The 19,540-nt window shown below is 41.4% G+C and overlaps 1 protein-coding gene across 2 annotated transcripts in view; it reads right to left on the bottom strand.

Annotated features, from left to right (window-relative positions):
* The window catches only part of TERF2 (telomeric repeat binding factor 2), a 984,850-nt gene that overhangs the window by 230,249 nt on the left and 735,061 nt on the right, over positions 1–19,540 (bottom strand). The gene's annotated exons all lie outside the window — the stretch shown is intronic.

Genomic DNA, 19,540 nt, shown 5'->3' on the forward strand with positions numbered 1-19,540 from the left:
TGCATTTTCTGCTGAAGGGTGGTGGTCTTAGTAAGTCAATTCAGTCGTAAAAGCACAGTCTCTGGCTATGTATACATATGTGTATTCTAGCCACTACCCCCCACTCAATTGCACTGCACAATCACACATTTGCAAAACTTATACAAAAATTTCTGTTATAGCCACACCTTTGATTCCCCCTCCCCCATCTGATTCATGAAACTAATCCATCACATACATATAAAGTACAGTTGTGTACACTTACCATAAATGTAGATGTTTGAGTGTATTCACTGTTGTAATCATCACACTTGGGTTATCTGCTTGCAGGTAGCCCTCAGTCGGCCCAAATACCAGAGACTTTGTATTCGTGCATCGGTTCCTGTCGCTCCAGGACCAACATCAGGGGTATAAAATCAGGCAGGTGATGAAATTACGTCAGTTTTTCTTACCCCAAATGTCAAAAGGCCCCCAAATAGGGAGCTAAGGTATGGTGGGGAAACACCACCAGTAAAAAGTAAATACCAATACCAGTACCCCTGAAGGGTGTGAGTAATAGACAGAGAGGAGAGAGACAAGGGGGCTGGAGGGAGGGAAACCAGGACTGCAATAGTGAATACACTCGAACATATGTTCTTCATGTTTCACTGTTGCAGTCATCACACTTGGGTAGATTCCCAAAGCTGAGGAAGGGTGGAGGCAGTCAAGAAGAGTTGGGGCTGGCTAGTATGCCTTGCAGGACTGCTGTTGCAAAACACGCCCTGGATTTGGAAAAGATAGGCAGGTGGTAATGTTTGGTGAAGGTGTGTATGTAACTCCAGGTAGCAGTTTGCAGGATGTCCCTAGTAGGGACTCCCCTGAGGAATGCTGTAGAGGTGGAAGTTGCCCTAGGGGAGTGTGTTCAGACCCCCTGCGGGGTTGGTTTCCCATGGTGGTTTGTAGCAGAAATGAATGCAGTGTGCTATCCATTTGGAAATGGTTTGCTTTGAAAATGGCCTTGCCCTCTGCCCCTGGTGCAAAGCTGACTAGCAACTGGTCAGATTTCCTGAAGGTCTTAGTCCTATCAAGGTAGAATCTGAGCTGTCTGTGCACGTCCAAGAAATGCAGGAGCCTTTCCCCTTTATTTTGAGGATTAGGGAAGAAAGTTGGCAAATGGATAAATTGGTTGAGAGCCACATTGGACACCACTTTAGGCATAAAGGCAGGGTTAGTCCTGAGGGGAAACCCTGTCAGCATGGAAAATAATGAAGGGTTCCACAGCCATAAGTGCTTGTAGCTCAGGCACTCTTCTAGCTGAAGTGATGGCCAGAAGCAAGGCTGTTTTCCAAGAGAGGAATTTTAACTCTGCTGATGCTGCAGGCTCAAAGGGGGGTAGCGTGAGCTTTTCCAGTACAAAGTTAAAGTCCCAAGCAAGGGTGGGTGCTCTCCTAGGTAGCCTTAAGTTGTTTGCCCCTCTCAGGAACTGTCTGATAAGAGGGTGAGAGAAGAGAGGTGGCTCAGTGTTGTAATGAGCCGAAATGGCAGGGGCATGGATCTTAATGGAGGAGAAGGATAGGCCTCTGTGGAGTACATCTGCTAAGTAATCCAGGATCAGAGGCAGGGAGGGCAGAGTTCTGTCCTCTCCTTCAGAATGAATCCAGGGGCAGTACCTTTTCCACTTATCAGCATAGGATTTCCTTGTACTGGGTCTTCTGGCTTAAAGAATGACGTCCAGCACTTGCTTGCTTAGGGTGGTTACTGGGGGATGAGTTCAAGGAATAAGCCAGGCTGCAAGATTTGTCCCTCCCCGCTGAAAGAGCAGGGTTGGGTTCTGGTGTAGGTGCCAGGGTGGCACTGGTGACAGGCTGTGCAGGAGTGGGCACAAGTGCTGGCATGGCCAGTCCGGGGCAATCTTGGTCTGTCCTGTCTTATCTTGAGAGAAGGGGGCAGGCACAGATTGACAGATTTACCCACTGGAAGGATAGGGCACCCACTTTCCAGGCCCTGCTGTGAGGTGTCCCGGTGCAGAATTTGCTGAGCTGGTGACTGCAGGGGGAGGCAAAGACATCCACCTCTGGGGTCCCCCATTTCTGAATGAGGCTGAAGGTGCTGGGCTATAGTTGCCACTCGTGTGGGTCTAGGAGATTTCTGCTTAAGTCTGTCAGTGAGTTTTGTTTGCCTGGCAGGAATTGAGTTTGCAGATGGACCTGCATGTCCAAAGCAGTGTTCCACAGAGCCATGGCTAGCCTGCAGAGTGGGTAAGAGCAGGTTCCCCCCTGCTTGTTGATGTACCAAATAACTGTGGTGGTGTCTGTTTTTATTAACAGGTGTCCTGGTGAGACTAGGGATCTGAAAGCTGTCAGAGCGTGCTCCACAGCTAGCATCTCTTTTTGGTTGATGTGCAGATGAATTTGACTTGTGCTCCAGTGGTCCTGAATGGACTTGCCGTCCATGTGTGCCCCCCAGGCATACTTTGATGCGTCTATGGTTACGGTCTGGGCAACGTGGGGTTGAGTAAAGGGCAGTCCCTTGTTGTGGCTGCATGCTGCTGCCCACTAAAGAAACTCTGTCCTTAGACAGGGTATTATTATAGGAATGACGGTTTCCAGGTCCTGAGAGTGTTGGCACCAAAGACTTAAGTGCCACTGAAGTTTCCTCATATGCAGTCTGGCATATGGAATTAGTAAGATGCACAAGGCCATGAACCGTAGGGCCTGCAGGATTTTCCTTCCAGATAGTTGGGTTCTGGTGGCCATTTGAGTACAAGTCTGTCAGATAGGCTTGTTTTTCTGGAATGAGGAATGCCATCTGGGATGCTGTGTCCAAGCTTGCTCCCAGGAATACAATCTTTTGACTGGGGACTAGTTTTGACGTCTTTTCGTTGATGGTGTACCCCAGGGAGGTTAGAAGTTTTTTTTGCAAATGGCAGGTGCTGCAACAGCATTTCCTGACTGTCTGCCTGAATCAGGCAGTCTTCCAAGTATGGGTAAATTTTAATATTTCTCTGTCTGCAGTAAGCAATGGCTGGAGCCAGCCGTTTTGTGAATACGCTGGGTGCAGTGGATAAGCCAAAGGGAAGTGCAGAGAACCGATAATGCATAGATCCTGCCCTGAAGCATAGATATTTCCTGCATGACTCCCTTACAGGGATGTGCAGACAAGCTTCTTTTAAGTCTAGGGTGACTAACCGGGCATCTTTGGCTAGCATAGGCAGAAGCTGCTGCAGGGTGAGCATTTTGAATTTTGGTACCACCAGGAAGGTGTTGAGAATTGAAAGATCTAGGATTAGGCACCAAGTGCCCTCTTTTTCTGGGTACCAGGAAAAGTCTGGAATACAATCCTTGACCTATCTGGTCCGCAGGAACAGGCTGAATTGTCCTTACAGACAAGCAGGGACTGAAATTGGTTTTGTGCCTCAGCCCACTGGTTTGGAGGAAGGTCTGGGATCCCTTTTGGGGTTGGCAGTGAATGGAAATAAAATTTGTACCCCCGGGATACAATGTTGAGGACCCATCGTTCCTCTGTGATGGAAATCCAGTTTTTTGCATGAAGGGCAAATTTTGCTCCTAGGGGCACATGCAATTGGGCAGAGGTGGGGAGTGGAGTTAAGTCATTGGGAATTCCTTCCATAAGGGGGTGGTTTAGCACACACTGTTTTACAGATGGAGGCACTCCATTGCTTAGATCTCTGCATACCCTGAGACTGTAGTCTGGGGGGGGGGGGGGTCTGCTTCCCCTGGGTCTAGTTTGAGATGGCCTTGAAGGGACTGGAAAGGACCAATGTTTCGAGGGGCAATGCCTACTGAATCTTGGAGGCTGTACTTGCAAGAATTCTTTGACTTTTTGCATAGATTTAGCTTTTTCTTCCATCTTTTTAAGAACCTCTTCTGCTTTGGTGCCAAACAGATTGTCCTTGTTCAAAGGAGTGTCTAATAACTTTGATTTGACATGTTCTAGCAAGGTCTGCTCCTTAAGCCAAGCATGCCTTCTCAGTACAGAACCAGTGACTGCTGCCTTGCAAGATACTTCTAGGGTGCCAAAGCCACACTGCAATGTATGCTTGCTGACTTGGCTTGCAGAATACATAAGCTCATGCAATTCTTTATTTTCTGCACAGTCTGTAAAGGTAGCTATTTTTTTGCTCAAGTTCCATATGTTGTTGGTATTTCAGCATGTGAAACTGAATTTAGAGCCCTAATGGCGAGAGTTGCAGAGGTATATACTTTCTTACCCCACCTGTCCAAAGCTCTGGAATTTCTGTCCGAAGGGGTAGGATTCTTAGCTGTAGTTGCTTTGATACCTTAAGGCCTCTATGAGATGACCTCTGGGTCAGCAGTAGGATTTTTGAAAAGGAATTTGAGTCAGGTACTCTGTAGTACCTGTCTGGTTTCTTAGGAGCAGGGGGTAAAGTATCAGGAGTTAAACTGGATTCCACAACATCCAGGACTGGTGGTATTGCTAAAGGCCTATGTTGTGGCAAATCTAGAAATTCTCTGAGTCTCTTTTTGGACTGAGGATAGTCTTGGCATTCCCAGGGGAAATGCTCTCTTAAAGTATGTAAAGTCTGTCTCACCAAAAGAAAAATCCTGGACGACAAGCCGAGGGAATGCATTCCTCTGCATTTGAATCCTCATAAGCAGATAAGGGCATGTCTTCATAATCAGATACCTCAGAGTCGGACTTCTGGTCTGTTGAAGCTGCTGGGGACAAGTCTCTCCTTCTCTTAGCAGGGGAAGGCTGACTTCCCCTAATCAGCATAATAAGGTCTTCTGACATTTTAAGCATTTGATGTTGTGGAAAGGGAGCAGGTGAATGAGATTTGGTCATCAGTTTTTTAGGCGTAGCGCGTACTCTTGGCCTTAGAAACTCTGTAGTTTTAGACAGAACTGAAGACGCGAAAGTAGTCATTGGTTTGAGTCGAACATTGGTAGTGCGGAGAACTTCCTCAGAAGGCAGTGCCTGCTCAGCGGCTCTGAACCCATCCAAGGTAGAGACATCTGCAGGTTCTGTAGTCGAAGAAGAGTCTCGCGGCATACCGGACTCTGAACCGGTCTCGGTAGAGGCTTGCGAATTCACTGAAGCAGGCATCAGGGGCTGCAAAAGCACCTCACTGAGTACTGGCGAACTGATGACTAGTTTAATGGAAGCGTCGTCGGCAACGTTGAACCTGTGCTTCTGTCTTTATTCTTACGTTTTCTTGGAAGATCGGTAGTCAGACGGCTTACCGAAGCCATTTTGAAATACGGAGATCGAGAACAAAAGTGTTTAGCGACAATAAGGGCCCGACAACAAATAGTTCAGGCATTGAACAAGGCACAGAGGTACGCCGTGGTCTGGGCCCAAACAGGTGACGCAGTATGAATGGAAATCTCGGTGTGGTATTTGCTTTCCACAGGCAAGAAAATTGTTAACTTTTTCTGACAACAGTTAGAGCATGAAAAAGGGTCCCCAACAGGGTACTTAGCTTTAGAAGACTTCAGAATAATTCAATTTGGAAACGAAAACTCAGGTAGCGGCCGACCGGCACTCATGCGAACTGCTTCTGCTTTAGGCTCCTCGGCAAGAAGGACTGAAGTAATGGCGTCAGTTGCCTGTTTTTATACCCCTGGCAGTCCTGGAGCGACAGCAACAGACGCAGAAATACTAAGTCTCTGGTATTCAGGCTGACTGAGGGCTACCTGCAGGCAGATAATCCAAATGTAAGGACTGCAACAGTGAAACACAAAGAACATCTGCATACTTGGGGAAGTAATGGTGAATTAGTTATGCAATGCCAAACTGTCAATTTAACAGTCTGGCAATTAAAAAAACTAATCCACCATTACTTACTCTCACTAACCCAAAATAATTAGAGCTGGAACCCTAAGAGACGCAAGCACTCCTGCCCATCCATTAATATTAATGCTGTAAATATGGCTCGGTTTGACTTATTCAGAAGCTAACTTTAAAAACTCTATTTTAATGTTGCAAAAAGAACTTTTATTTTCACACTAAAGTGTTTGCATGCATAAAGACGCATGCAAACTCTATTTTCGTGAAAAGTTCATTTTGCACATTTGAATTAGAGCTTTAACTGTTTGAATATGAAACTTTTCTGTTCACCAAATTCCGGCAGTTGTTAGTACTTTTTGAAAGAATAACAAAAATATCCTTTCTTGTGGCTTAAGGTACCTTAGTGAACTGTTCTGTATGTCCTTACAAACCTGATGAATTGTTTGACTTCCTAAACTTCAGCTTCGAACTTTTAAATAATGGCTCTGCAGTCTACTGTACATTTAATTCAAGGTGGAAAAATCTTTAAGATACTGCAGCTAAAACAAGAAATCACAACAACATGGAATTTGGAAGGTTACAAATCCAGAAATACTTCTGAAAAAAAAAAAACACTCCTTGTGACCATGCCATGAATTTTAAGCTGCACTCAATGTTATGGAATCCAACTTATTATTTTACATTTATGCTGTCAGTCTGCCCCTGAAAGAAACTAATTAGCAAGATACGGCAACTCTAAGTCATTGTTGTCTTACTATAACGTTACTGAATAAAGATGTTCTGAAGACTGCCCAACAGGCTTGAACTAGGGTAGTTCATTGAGAAATCCCTTACAAAATTAAAACGATCAACTAAATTTCTACTTTGCATTTCAATGACAGCTGACAAATGCCAATAATATACAACTAAACTGCCTTATTTCAATGAACCGCAACATTTTATTTTGTAAAGGTTTTCTTTTAAAAGATTTTATTCAACTTACCAATTAAGACAAAATGTATAGGTCACTGTACTGTGTACACAAGGTGATGCTCAGTCTTAAGTCACAGATACGATTGGTGAATTGCGTCAACAGGACATGAGGAAATGAACATCTGTGGGCAATGTACATCAGCAGTTTACAGTAAAAGGAGACCTACCCTCTCAATGTACTGTGACCGCATCAGTGAGAAAGCAGTTGGTAGTGACTTCTGCATCGTGTCAACACAATGAAAACAAATGTTTGGCTTGTTGTCTTTTGCCATTAACCAAATGCAGTATAATATAATGCATCCTTAGTGTTATGGCCTTAAATGTATGTTTAATTATATATGCATAAGTGTGTGCGCCTCTGTTTTCGCATGTGCGTAGGCATTTCCAGATGTGTGTACATTTGGAAACTTTGTCTTCATGTATGCATGCGTGTGTGGTACTCTATATGTGACGTGGCTAGGGAAGATGGTGCACAGAACTGCCACACAAGTTAAAGGAGAACTCTGCCCAAAAGTCAAGTTTTTCTTTCCAAAAAAAAGTGTTTTTCCTTCCCTGTAATCCAAAACTAAACACTTCACATACATAAAAAAAATGTAATAATTATGTTTGCCTTTCCTTCCTGCATCTGTCACATCGCAACAGCTACTAAGAGTGGCACAATAATTAAGTTAGGTCGTTTATCAGTTAGAGATTGCCAGCATCACACCTCAGATAAAATAGTGTAGCCTGGCGTCTGAACAAAGTCAAGGCTTTCAAGCTTAGTTTTCTGATGCAAATTTCTTTGTGTAATAAAACTCAGTGCCACAAAGATGGGAAGCAAATATGATACTATAACTTTTTGCTTTGTCAGTATATGATTTTGCATTTTTCCTACACTGTAATTTCTGCAAGAGCACGTTTCTTCTGGAGTTGGGGAAAGATTAATATCAAAGACTTCATTTAATTCTAGCTACAATATTTAAAAAGTTTACCTCCATAAGGTCGTGTTTTTTTACGACTTCTAAAAGGCCAAAAGTACAACTTCAAAAAAAAAAAAAAAAAAATCTCGTACCACATATATTCGAATTGCTTAAGTGCAAATGCACTGTGCCACTCGCACAGATAACATGATGTTCGAATCCGGGATTCCACCTATTCATTTTCGCCATTCTGCTGCTAACACGTTCCGTTATTCGATTACTGTCGATCTTATACACGATTGCACAAACAACTCCTGACCTTATGGAGGTAAACTTATTTAAAACTGTGAACGTAACACAAACCATTTCATCCCAAGTAACACCTATTAATCACAGGGGTCAGATTTCTCTCGCACTTTAACACTGAACTACAGTTGTTACTTTGAAAAGAGCAATTAACTTAGCTACATTTTCAAGCCTGTCATTCCAACATTGTTAAAATGCAACAGAGATAGCCACTAATGAAAATCAAAGGAAGCAATGTAATTAAAAATGCGGACTGATGTGGAGTGAAAAGTAAACAGAGCAATGCTGTCAACTAATGAGAGAGAAAACTACAGTAAAGGATTTCGGTCTAACATGACAAAGAAGGCAAAGCAACTGTAAAACAAAATAATGCTAACCATGGCATCATCCTCCTTCAGATCATTCTGGGGTATAAAATTAGAAAAGAACAGTAACCCATTTACTTTGACACAAAGGCATTACCAATGCAGAAATGTCCAAGATTTACTGAGAAACATGTTTTTTTTTTCAGTTTTTGGGTGCGGTTCTCTAATTGTAAAAGAAATACATAGATAAGTAGAGGTATGTGTGTGTATGTGCATGCATCTATACATATATGATTACATTATAAATCAAACTTAAATGCCAAAGACAAAATAATAATGCAAATATACAAAATATTGAAAACCCTTAAAAATGAACTTCAAAACCCCAACACTAGCCTCTAATTTTTTCTTAATAGTGGTACTGTTACAGAAAGGGATTTTTTTTTTTAAGGTTAATGTGTAGGGTTAGCGTTAGCATGTATTGCTAAGGTGGGCAGGGAGGGCGTTGCTTTTATCCTGTCAAACCACCACAGCCAAGAGGTGCAGGAGTTTTTACTCAAAGTACCCTCCCCCTCCCGAAAGCCCAGGTAGAAACAATTTAATTGAACATCACACAGAAACCAACTTGGGGAAAGATTAGCCTGCAAACCTACAGGATCCCTGAATTCCAAAAGAAAACAGTTCAAGAAAAGGTGAAAAAGATGTTACAGATAATGGTGACTGAAAAATCAACTAGCAAATGAAATGGCCTTAAAGTTTTGATTCAAAGACTTGATGGAATCATTAGGCTACGCAACAACTTTAGAAATTTTTTTTTGTTTGTTTTGTCTTTCGGCTTTTCCCGGTTAGGGATCACCAGAGAGGAACTCCGGTCCGCTAATGATTGGCAGTAGATTTTCACGAATGCCGAGGTGCCAGCTCGATGTCCAACCTTCAACAAAGGCACTCCCATTTACGCATGTCTTTCGAATGCCCACCCAACTGCGGAGAGGACATGCAGACTCCACACAGAAGGCACTCCCCGCACTCCAGCCGAGAATCGAAGGGAGAACCCTCTTGATGCGAGGCAACAACGCTGAGCTGCACCGCGGATTTGGTACATGACCAAAGGCAGACAAGAAATGGAATGTGACAAGGGTATGTAATAGAAAAAAATATGTAATATAACAAATGACTTGATGGGGGAGCCTGGAAGGTACTAAACACTCTATAAAGGTGGGCGCAAAGAAAGTGAGCGTCTCTGGTCAGCAGTCCTCCTTTGGAGGAAAGGGGCAGGGGTGCTGGCTGGTGAAAAAAAAAAAAAAAAAAAGGCAAGTGGATTGTCCACATAAATGGGATTTGCTGCCTGGATGACAACTCCCCTATATAATCACACACTCATCCCCAACAAGAGGAAGAAATGGGTGAGAGTTGTGAAGAATGGTTTATACATCAGCGGGTACAGAGGACGGTAAAAAAGGACAATTACAGAGGTAGAGCATTGTCCTTCATGTAGTCAAATTTCAGTAAAAGATGCTAGATATGGCTATGATGATGGCTCGCATATTCAACAATGTTACAGAATAGTCTAGAATAAAATTATCCATCCTAAATTAATTTAATGCAGCAAAGATGACGTTCTGCAAGCCTCACTCGCTATACCTGTGAATATACAAAATTATTTAACAGTCATTTAACCATTTACCTGTCCATCCATCTGTTAACCAGGTGAGTGAACTGGCCCAAAAGTATCTAAGTGTTGTCCCATAGCAAAAGGCAGGCTATTGCACCAGCCTGTGTAGTTTAGAAAAGGATCTTTCAGCTACTGAAGTGCCAAAATGGGGTATTTCCAAAGATGACGTATTTCCATTACTTAATCTCACTGAGGCAGTTCCTTACAAAACTTCTGAAGAAAAAAAGTGATGAAATGCCCTCTATGTAACTAGTTTGTACAGGTATGTTGACAGCAACTGCCTTACTCTTCCTGTGACTTGAAACCAATTAGCTTTAGGCAGAAGACAACAATGTCAGTTTCTACCATTTGCCTGAAAAATAAACTTGTGTACTTTGCTGATAGTTTAACTCGGAGAGAAATTTAAGGCTGTTAAAAGGTAGCATATATTTCATGTCAGGTAGTAATACATTTTAGCCAACAATTTCCTCATTTCTAACAAAAGGTTTTTACAAATCCTATGTGAAAGGTTTAGTTGCTGGCGTAATGGTCTACTGACATTTTAGAAGTGGTATAAATGACGGTGCAGGGTCTAGCAACAAGCAACGGTATTTCTGTTCATTAACCTGTGTGACCGCTGTAATTACTGGGTCAGTCAAGGTGACTGATGTGGGGTCTAGGAGCCTTTGAGGAGTTTAGCCCAAACACCACTGCAGCCAAGGTTTGATGGTCAATTAATTTTTTGACCTCCCATTTCCATGCAATGCCAATTTCTGTCTGCAACTTGGTTTGGAAATCAGTGTCATTGACAAATGTCTTTTTTCAGTGTTGTTTTCTCTATGTGGTTTAGTTGGGCATAAATATACATTGCAGTAATAACTTAAATAATGTCTTCTTTTGCTACATTGGCTTTTCAGTTCTCTCACTCAGTGTCGTACAAAAATGGTCACTGAACCCCCTTCCTTCTACACACAAAGAAAAACTTGAAAAGCAATATGTGGACAGATTGTAAACAATGCAAGTTTCACCAATCCAGAATACATACTGCACAAGCCAGGTCATTACTTTGACAAATTAGGAAAGCACAAAGTAGTTACACAGGTTTTCAAGATGTCCACAGAAACGTAATTCTGCAGACATGCAACAAGGGACCCACTCAGTAGCGGAAGTATGTCTAATCCAACAGCAGCAAACTGAACAATTCTCTAACACAGCACACTCTTTAAACTGGTATAACATGCAGTTTTAAAGCATCCGTTTGTACAAAGGTAAGCTCCTCTCCCACGATGCTCTTTGTTTGAGCTTCAACCCCCACTTAATTATATTAACTAACCCCACATCACACAACCCCCAAAAAAAAAGTCTAGAAATAGTGATAAAATGGGTTACATGTTGCAGTGCAACCATACAATGTAAAGTAAGAGAGTCCCAACAGCTATGTATCTGGGGAGTCGGGAAACATATGTAACAACTTTAGAAAGCTTAACAGTTTTTCCAAGTTTGACAGCTATCCTCTACCATGAGCAGACAAACTGACTGAACAGGTTGGGAAGACCAGGCTCCCAACCATGTCAGGTAATGGAAGAAGTTAAAGAAGAAATCTGCTTTTTTGACCTCTGATGGCCTGTCACAGTATAAACTTCTCCCATTTAGCCTTCTGGGGTCCCAGCCACATTTCAATGGCATATCGGCATGGCTCTCAAGCAGGGTTGCCAGATTTCCAGCAACCCAGGTAGGGACAAAAAAAAAAATAGAAGGTCTCTCACAAAGTGAAGACCAAAAAAAAAAAAAAAAAAAAAAGGTCTTTAATGCGGAACACAGTTCTATATATACAACACTACTTATAAATCCAAACTGTGCTTGCAGTCAGCTGCACATAAATGTCACTGGATCTTTAATCCAAACACTGTGTCTTCCCCATTTACACAATGACAATGTTGACAAGTTGAGTCAAACTTCCAAAAGAAATACATAGATTGCTGAAGGTCAATACAAAGACATGTAACAGTTCTAAGGACTAGCAGCACTAGACAAGCTGCTCATATATTAGAATATTTACAAGTATGCACTGGGTCAAACCTGCACCACAGTCCCCCTTGCAGAAAACTAGCTAAATCACTCAGTACATAACTCATTTTAGTGTCTTGGGCTTCTGTGAGCAGTTCGGGTTAAAACATCCAGAAGACAAGGGACTCCTAAAGTAATGGAATAGAACAGCAGCTGAGCAACTCAATGGTGGAGCAAACACTGCTTCCTCAAACATCTTAGTTTCACAGTTGTGCTCCCAGCTGAGTTGCCTTCAGTGTATTAGGCAGCACCCACCCTTCCACAGCAGGTGGTATTGCCATGGCTTCTTTCCACTCTTCACTTACTTAACTAGCACACGGAGCAAAAACTTGCCCACCTCTAAATTTCTTTGATTTGTGTGACCCTCCCTCTATCCTCCTTAGTGTTCCATTTCTTGACCTTTGCACAGACGTTACTACTTACATCCAGCTCCTGAATTCAGACATAAAGTCTCTCATTTAATGTCCATTATGTGCAAATCACCAGCATCTCTCAACAACTCGTAATCTATCATCAGTTCCCAGCAATTTGGTCTGATTGCACATGACTTATTGACTCACCTTTGGGGCAAGCAGACTGAAAAATGCAAAGCTTTTCATAGTCTGAGTCTCTCTGGTTAGAGTATACTAATATGATGACCTCTTCACCCCTCCATCATGAACTGCCGAGACTGTTGGCTAATCGGTATGCCGAAGACTTTAGGTTCCATTCCACAGTGGTGAAAAAAAAAAAAAAAAAAAGGTCTTTAATGCGGAACACAGTTCGCATTAAAAACAAACTGAGCTAACTCACTCTGCCTGCAATAAACACTGAGCTTCGTGTTTAATGCATTGCAGTTCCGCATTAAACACGAAGCTCCGTGTTTGGCGCTTTTGATTGGCCGTATACGGCATATGGGCCAATCAAAATCGCTAAACGGAGCTTCGTTTTAATGCGAACACAAGAACTCCGTGTTTAGCAATTTTTGATTGGCCCGTATGCCAGGTATACGGGTCAATCAAAAAAACAAAGTGGAGGCTGGCCGGGATTTAAACCGGCAGGGCGGGACTCGGGATCAGGCTACTGATCTCGGGACAGTCCCGCCCAAATAGGGACGTCTGGCAACCCTGCTCTCAAGTCTAACAAAAAAACGCTGCAGGGTAGAGCTAGGAAAATACGTTGCTCGTCAGAACCAGTTGCAGGAATACTAGTAATAAACAGATGAAATCTTCTCATAGGAAAAATTTATTCAATAAAATCCATATGCGATAAACAGAAAACTGTAATACTGAAATACTTTTCACATATACAAACTGAGTTAAGCGCTTTCGACTGGATCCAACAGCCAGTCTTCCTCAGAACTTAAGTGTTTTTCAGTTCTGAGGAAGACTGGCTGTTGGATCCAGTCGAAAGCGCTTAACTCAGTTTGTATATGTGAAAAGTATTTCAGTATTACAGTTTTCTGTTTATCGCATATGGATTTTATTGAATAAATTTTTCCTATGAGAAGATTTCATCTGTTTATTACTAGTATTCCTGCAACTGGTTCTGACGAGCAACGTATTTTCCTAGCTCTACCCTGCAGCGTTTTTTTGTTGGATTAACAGCAGTTTGGATTTGTGCTTTGTTTCCTGCTCTCAAGTCTCACAACCCTGATGTATGATGTCAGAATCCATTCAGAGAACTGGGACCCACACCTATCAAACATGCAGGTACTTTCAGAGTCCCTTAAACAAGCAGGGCTCATACTGAATACTCCCAAAATTAAACTTGGGATGAAAAGAGCTAAGGTATATGGGTATGTTAAAGGAAGGGGAACTATCAAGTCCCAGGGGGGAAAAAAAGGTTGAGGCAATAACAGAGTGGCTAGTACCCCAAACTAAACATACAAGGCCCTTTTTCTAGGAGTGGTTGGATATGGTACAAAATGTACAACACATTTTGACACTGTTGAGTGCCCTCTCACTAATTTCACCAGGGGAAATAGAGTGCTCTGAAATGTATGAAATCCATCCAGTGCTCTAAGCCCATGCTAGCATCCCCCGATTTCTCTACACCCTTCAAAGTCTACACAGATGCATCAGAAGTGGGACTGGATGTGTATCCCAGAGGTTATTTGATTAGGAAAATCCAATATGCCATTTAAGTAGAATGTTAAATAAAAATGAGACTAAGCATTTGGCCACTGAAAGGGATTAGAATTAAGATACCACCTTCTTGTGTACAGAGTTCATCTTGGTACTGCCCACTCACCATTCCACTGAATTCCTCAACAGGATGAGGGCAAAATCAAACTTGACTGTTGGGTCTGACCGCTACAACCATTCTTCAAAACACAGCATTGATCTGGTGTTAACCACATACTGTGGCTGGTCTGCTAAATGACTATAGACCATCCGTAGAGCATAAAACCAGTGGTTTCAAGCAGATGTTTTAATAGATCAATGTTGAAGTAGCCTAAGCTACATAAAAAATTACCATAGTGTACAGAAGGGAAAAAAAAAGGGGTGGGGGTTCCAGGAGTCCCTGGAAAATGGTCCTGGCAAATACTGTTTTGGACATGGAAAAGGAATCCAGTTTGGAGTGCTTTGTAGAAGTGTGTACACAGAGGATCATATTGTTGCTCTAAAATACTTAAAAGTCCACCCCTTTCCAGAAAGCCACTGAAGAATCCAAACCTCTTGTGGAATGGGCTGCAACCCTGTCTGTAAGTGGCATATTATGGGTAGTATAAAAAGGCAATAGCATGAAACCACTTGAAATGGTCTGTTTTGATACCTCCTTCTTACCTTCACAGGAGACAAACTAATCAGCTTTCCTAAAGGCTCAAAATTTGTCTAACTAGCATCTGAGCTGCCTGTAAACATCGAGACTGTGAAGTATCCTTTCCCCCTTGTCCTTGTATTCAGGAAAGAAAACAAAGACAAATAACCTGGCTTAAATAACTTTGAGATCATTGTAGGCATAAACCTAGGATTTATTCTCAAACTAATTCTGTACCCGAGGAAAACAAGGTATGACTGACTTGTCAAAACAATTTGCAACTCCAATACATTCCTAGCAAATGTCAGAGCAATAACTAAAACAGTCTTTCAAGATAACCTCAGTTCAGACTTAGAAGCTAGTTCAAATGGAGACGCACAACATTAAATGAGACACTTGTCTTTGTCTAGTTTATTCCAATCACTAGTGAATCTGCTTTATAGCCTTTCAAGAAGTTTCAGGTTTATCTAATTGAAAGGTTGTAAAGTTGAGGCACTTAGTGAGTGGAATACGCTGGACAAAGCAGAAGTGTGCCTTCTTTTGTTATTTTCCTGTTGTTAAGGCTTAACATTTCTTACTTAAACGGAGACAGATTAAGCTTCATAAACACTTAATTCAGATCCCAAGAAGAAGGCACTTGTTTCTTGGGTGGATGAGTATGAAACACCCCTTTTTAACTTCAGCATTATTAGAAAGGGGGAGTCAAGAGCAGACAAGCAGAGATGGCAAACATATTTACCTTGATAGAGGAATATGAAAGGCCATTGTTGAAAAGCGCTCAAAACACTGTCTCTCTTGGTGGTCTCTGACGGTCTTAATCTCCGTTTGTTTTTTCGTTTTGTATCTCACAAATAATCAAGAACTAGAGGTAACCTTTTGACTGGCACCAAACAGAAAATCTTTTCCATTTGTACATACATGACTTCTAATAACATGTACTCTTGGGTCTATATCAGAACATCAAATGTTTAAAATTGTGAATGCTCTAAGCAAAAAGGCTGGACCTCAAACTCATTATTGTGGGGGGTTGTGCCGCCCACAACCCCCACTAAACATATATTCCAACTCCAAAATCGCACTACAGTTAGGAAAGGGCAAATATTCCGATCTTCACTGTATTGCGATTTCAAAAAAAGCACTTCGAGGTTCGGCATTTTAGTTCTTTAGAGCGTTCACGATTTTAAACATTCGATGTTCTGATATAGACCCCGTATTCTCACCTCTTATAGTACCAGCTGCAAGTGTTCATAAAAACTGACAAAAAGGTATCAAAATTCTATCATCCAAGCAGTCAGTTGAAGAATTTCTAGATTGGGGTATATAAAACTCCCAGTTTTATGTGAGCAAAACCAGTCTGTGGTAATTTCTCTGGACAAAAGTGAAAGGAAGGGAGAACCACTGCTGCCTTTTTCCATAGGGAGCCATCACCACAGTTTTTGGAGAATAATTCCAGATTGCTGTAAGAACCCAGATTTCAGTGGAAAAGCATACAGGACTATTGATAAAAGCATGTGTGGTATAACAGAAAAAAATGGATATACTACTGCACAGCTAAACTAATAATGGATACAGTTTTACCATAAAAAACATAGGGTAACAAGGGAAAGAAAGGGAAAAAGCAGAATGATAGTGTAAATTAAAATGCTTTCCCCCAATATACTGTGTATACGGTGAAAGGAAATGTGCAAGGCCAAACAGCAGTTTTCAAAATAATACGGCTTGCTTTGCAAGAACAGTTACATGTTCAGCTTAAATTTTAACATATAGCTTTGGGCATTACTGTAAATGCAGCTTGTTATAGAAAAAAAGGAAGTTGACATTCTTGGCTTTCAGATGCAGAAATAAATAAATAAATAAAATGCAGACAGGTCAAGTGACACAAAGATGACGTGGAGAAACTTTTGTGAAGTCTTCAGATACAGCAAGGACCAAAAAAGGGCGTGAAATCACCATGGACTTTTTCATGACAGACAGAAACCAGAACAAGTCACAAGGACATTAAAAATAACACTAGCTGAAAAGAGTATATAAACGGGACAGTACGTTTCATTCAGTGGTGACGTCTTAGACTAAGTGTGCCTTAGTCTATTCATCAGTCTAGCTGTGTTATAATAGAATTGAAATAGCTCTGACAGAATTAACTGTTTGGCAAGAACTTGTTCTGAGACAAATAAAGAACAGATACAGCAATACGAAGTTTGTCTGGTCTACTTTTGGACATTTTCTTCAGTGGTGAAATAAAGACCTCTGCTTGACATTTCTTCAGAAAAGAAAGATACATTTTTTCAATGGCGAGCCTTGGCCAGTGGCTGTGACCATATATCTGTTACCAGCAGTTAATATTACAGGAGGATCCCTACTACTTACTACATTAGTTCAACAGACTGACAGTTCCAGTGCTTTAACAGAGAAACAGTTCCAGTACTTCATTGGTGGACACAGAGCACCGCCGTGGAAGCTGTCCTGCATCGAAATACCTACAATTCGTCTGTAGAGAAACACCGTCCTTTTCCAGATTGACTTCAGCCTGATCACCTGCTTATCTTCTGCATACATTACGGTATTTTCTTCACAGTTATAACATGGATGCAAGTACAGACAGTTAACTTTACAGTGCCCACATATTGTATATATAAATTTGCATGGTTTAAACCTTCTGTGTCAAACATAAAATGTAAATCTGAAATGTTTGATTTTCAGACATTAGATAAGTTGTGTTTGTAAATGTATAAATGCCTATAATCCATGCACAAAATGTACAGCAGTTCATAAAGACTGTTTTTTTATGTGGAAGTACCTTTCCTAACTTCTGTCTAGCTTGTCACAGGAGTCTAGTATATAAGCCATACCATAAGATATATCATATTCTAATAAACATCTGTTTGATTCTAGCGTTGTTCTTCACATATACAGCAGTTAAATGTACCTTCTGCAGTCACCTAAATCTCATACAGTACAAGTGTATGTAACTATTGTCAGTAATGTAATAGACTACATAAAAATGTTATCTATAGTAAATATTGCAAATGCACAAAAACAAGAAAGTTCCAACATAGTACAGTGTTCAATATTAACCTTTTAAAGAAAATGTTTACACAGCTTTTCAAAATTTTCCTACAGACAGTAGCAAGGGACAATAAGGCCATTTAGAGGAACAGACTCATCATAGCATTCAGACTTTACATCATGACATTTCTGGTTTAACGTAACAATCAGATAGAGCACAACAACATTTACTAAGGGCACAAACTACAGAGGTTAATCTGGCAAGACAGAAGCCCAGCAAGGTTTACATTGGGCAGGGTTCGGCAGAAATGACAGTTATTTCTCCAGCTGCTATATCTCAATAGTCTTGTTTATTACAGACTCTGCCTCAGTGGCAAGACAAAAAAAATAATAATTTTGTTTCAATATGTTGGCATTTAAACAATGGCTGACATACACTGTGCGGTCCATTTCAAATAATGCTTTATTAAAATTTTTTTTTGCATTTACACATGCCACTTTGGGTCAGAAGGGGAAAGGGGAATCATCAACAGTGTTGGCAAACCTCTAAAACATGCTCCAGTACGAGAGTTATGAACCTTCATTCCCAAAATGATTTACAGGGAAAGTTTAGTACTATCAAAATCAACGCACATAAAAAAAATAAACAGGAAAGGCTACAGTAAATGCTTCGGCAAATGGCAAAGCAAAGCAAGCAGCTAAAACTTTTAGTTATGTACTCACCATAACTTCAGATGTTTGGGATCCATCTCGCCTACATTCTGACTGATGGGTTCGGAGCCGATCCCTCGGCTCCGACTCGGCACGCTTATGCCAAAGAGCGAAGTCTCTTATTGGCTGAGCTTACTATATCCCAGGATGCACCACTACCAGTCCCCCAGATCTAGTTTGTCCGCATACATGCACACACGTATGCACTGCTTATATAACATCGACAGATGATACAAGATAAAAACAGTAGAACTCAATCCGTTCAATCTCTTCTGATCTCCAAGGCAGGGGGAAGGAGGGTGGGTATTAGGAATGTAGGCGAGATGGATCCCAAACATCTGAAGTTATGGTGAGTACATAACTAAAAGATGTTATGTGATCCTATCTCGCCTACATTCTGACTGATGGGACAGCGTCCCTAGCACCTAAATCCTGGGTGGCTCACTGGAAAACACTCCTGAGTACCGTGGAACCAAATGATGCTCGCCCTTTAGATGCCACATCCAATTTATAGTGGGAAATGAAAGTGTGCGGGTTGGACCAAGTAGCATAGCACAAATCTCAGAAATAGCGAGCTTGGAATGAAATGCAATAGAGGTAGCCATAGCTCTAGTAGAGTGAGCTTTGACAGATGTTGTAAGTTGCTTATTTGAAGAGGAATAAGCCTGAGTTATGCAATCTCTAATCCATTTGGCAATAGTAGCTTTAGTGATGGTTTTACCCAGTTTATTATCTGAAAAGGACACAAACAACTGATCTGTTTTTCGAATTTGTTGAGTCCTGTCTAGATAGAAGCGCAATTGCCTGTGAACATCCAATGTATGCAAGGTCTATTCCGCTTTGTTTGAAAATTTTGGAAAGAAAACTGGTAGCTCTAGAGATTGTTGGAGACAAAGATTAGAACAAACTTTTGGAACAAAAGATGGATTAGGCCTAAGTGATACTCTATCCTTGTGAAAAATCAAGTACGGTGGTTTGATAGATAGGGCTTGAAGTTCTGAAACTCTTCTTGCAGAGGTAATTGCAATTAAGAAGGCAGTTTTCCAAGACAGATACTTCAACTCACATGTAGCAGCCGGTTCAAAAGGGGAAGATGTTAAGGCACGAAGTACCAAATCAAGATCCCACGGAGGCGCAGGATGAAAAACTGG

This window comes from Protopterus annectens, chromosome 8.part1 (assembly GCF_019279795.1).
Source record: "Protopterus annectens isolate FY-2018-M chromosome 8.part1, PAN1.0, whole genome shotgun sequence".
NCBI lineage: Eukaryota > Metazoa > Chordata > Ceratodontiformes > Protopteridae > Protopterus > Protopterus annectens.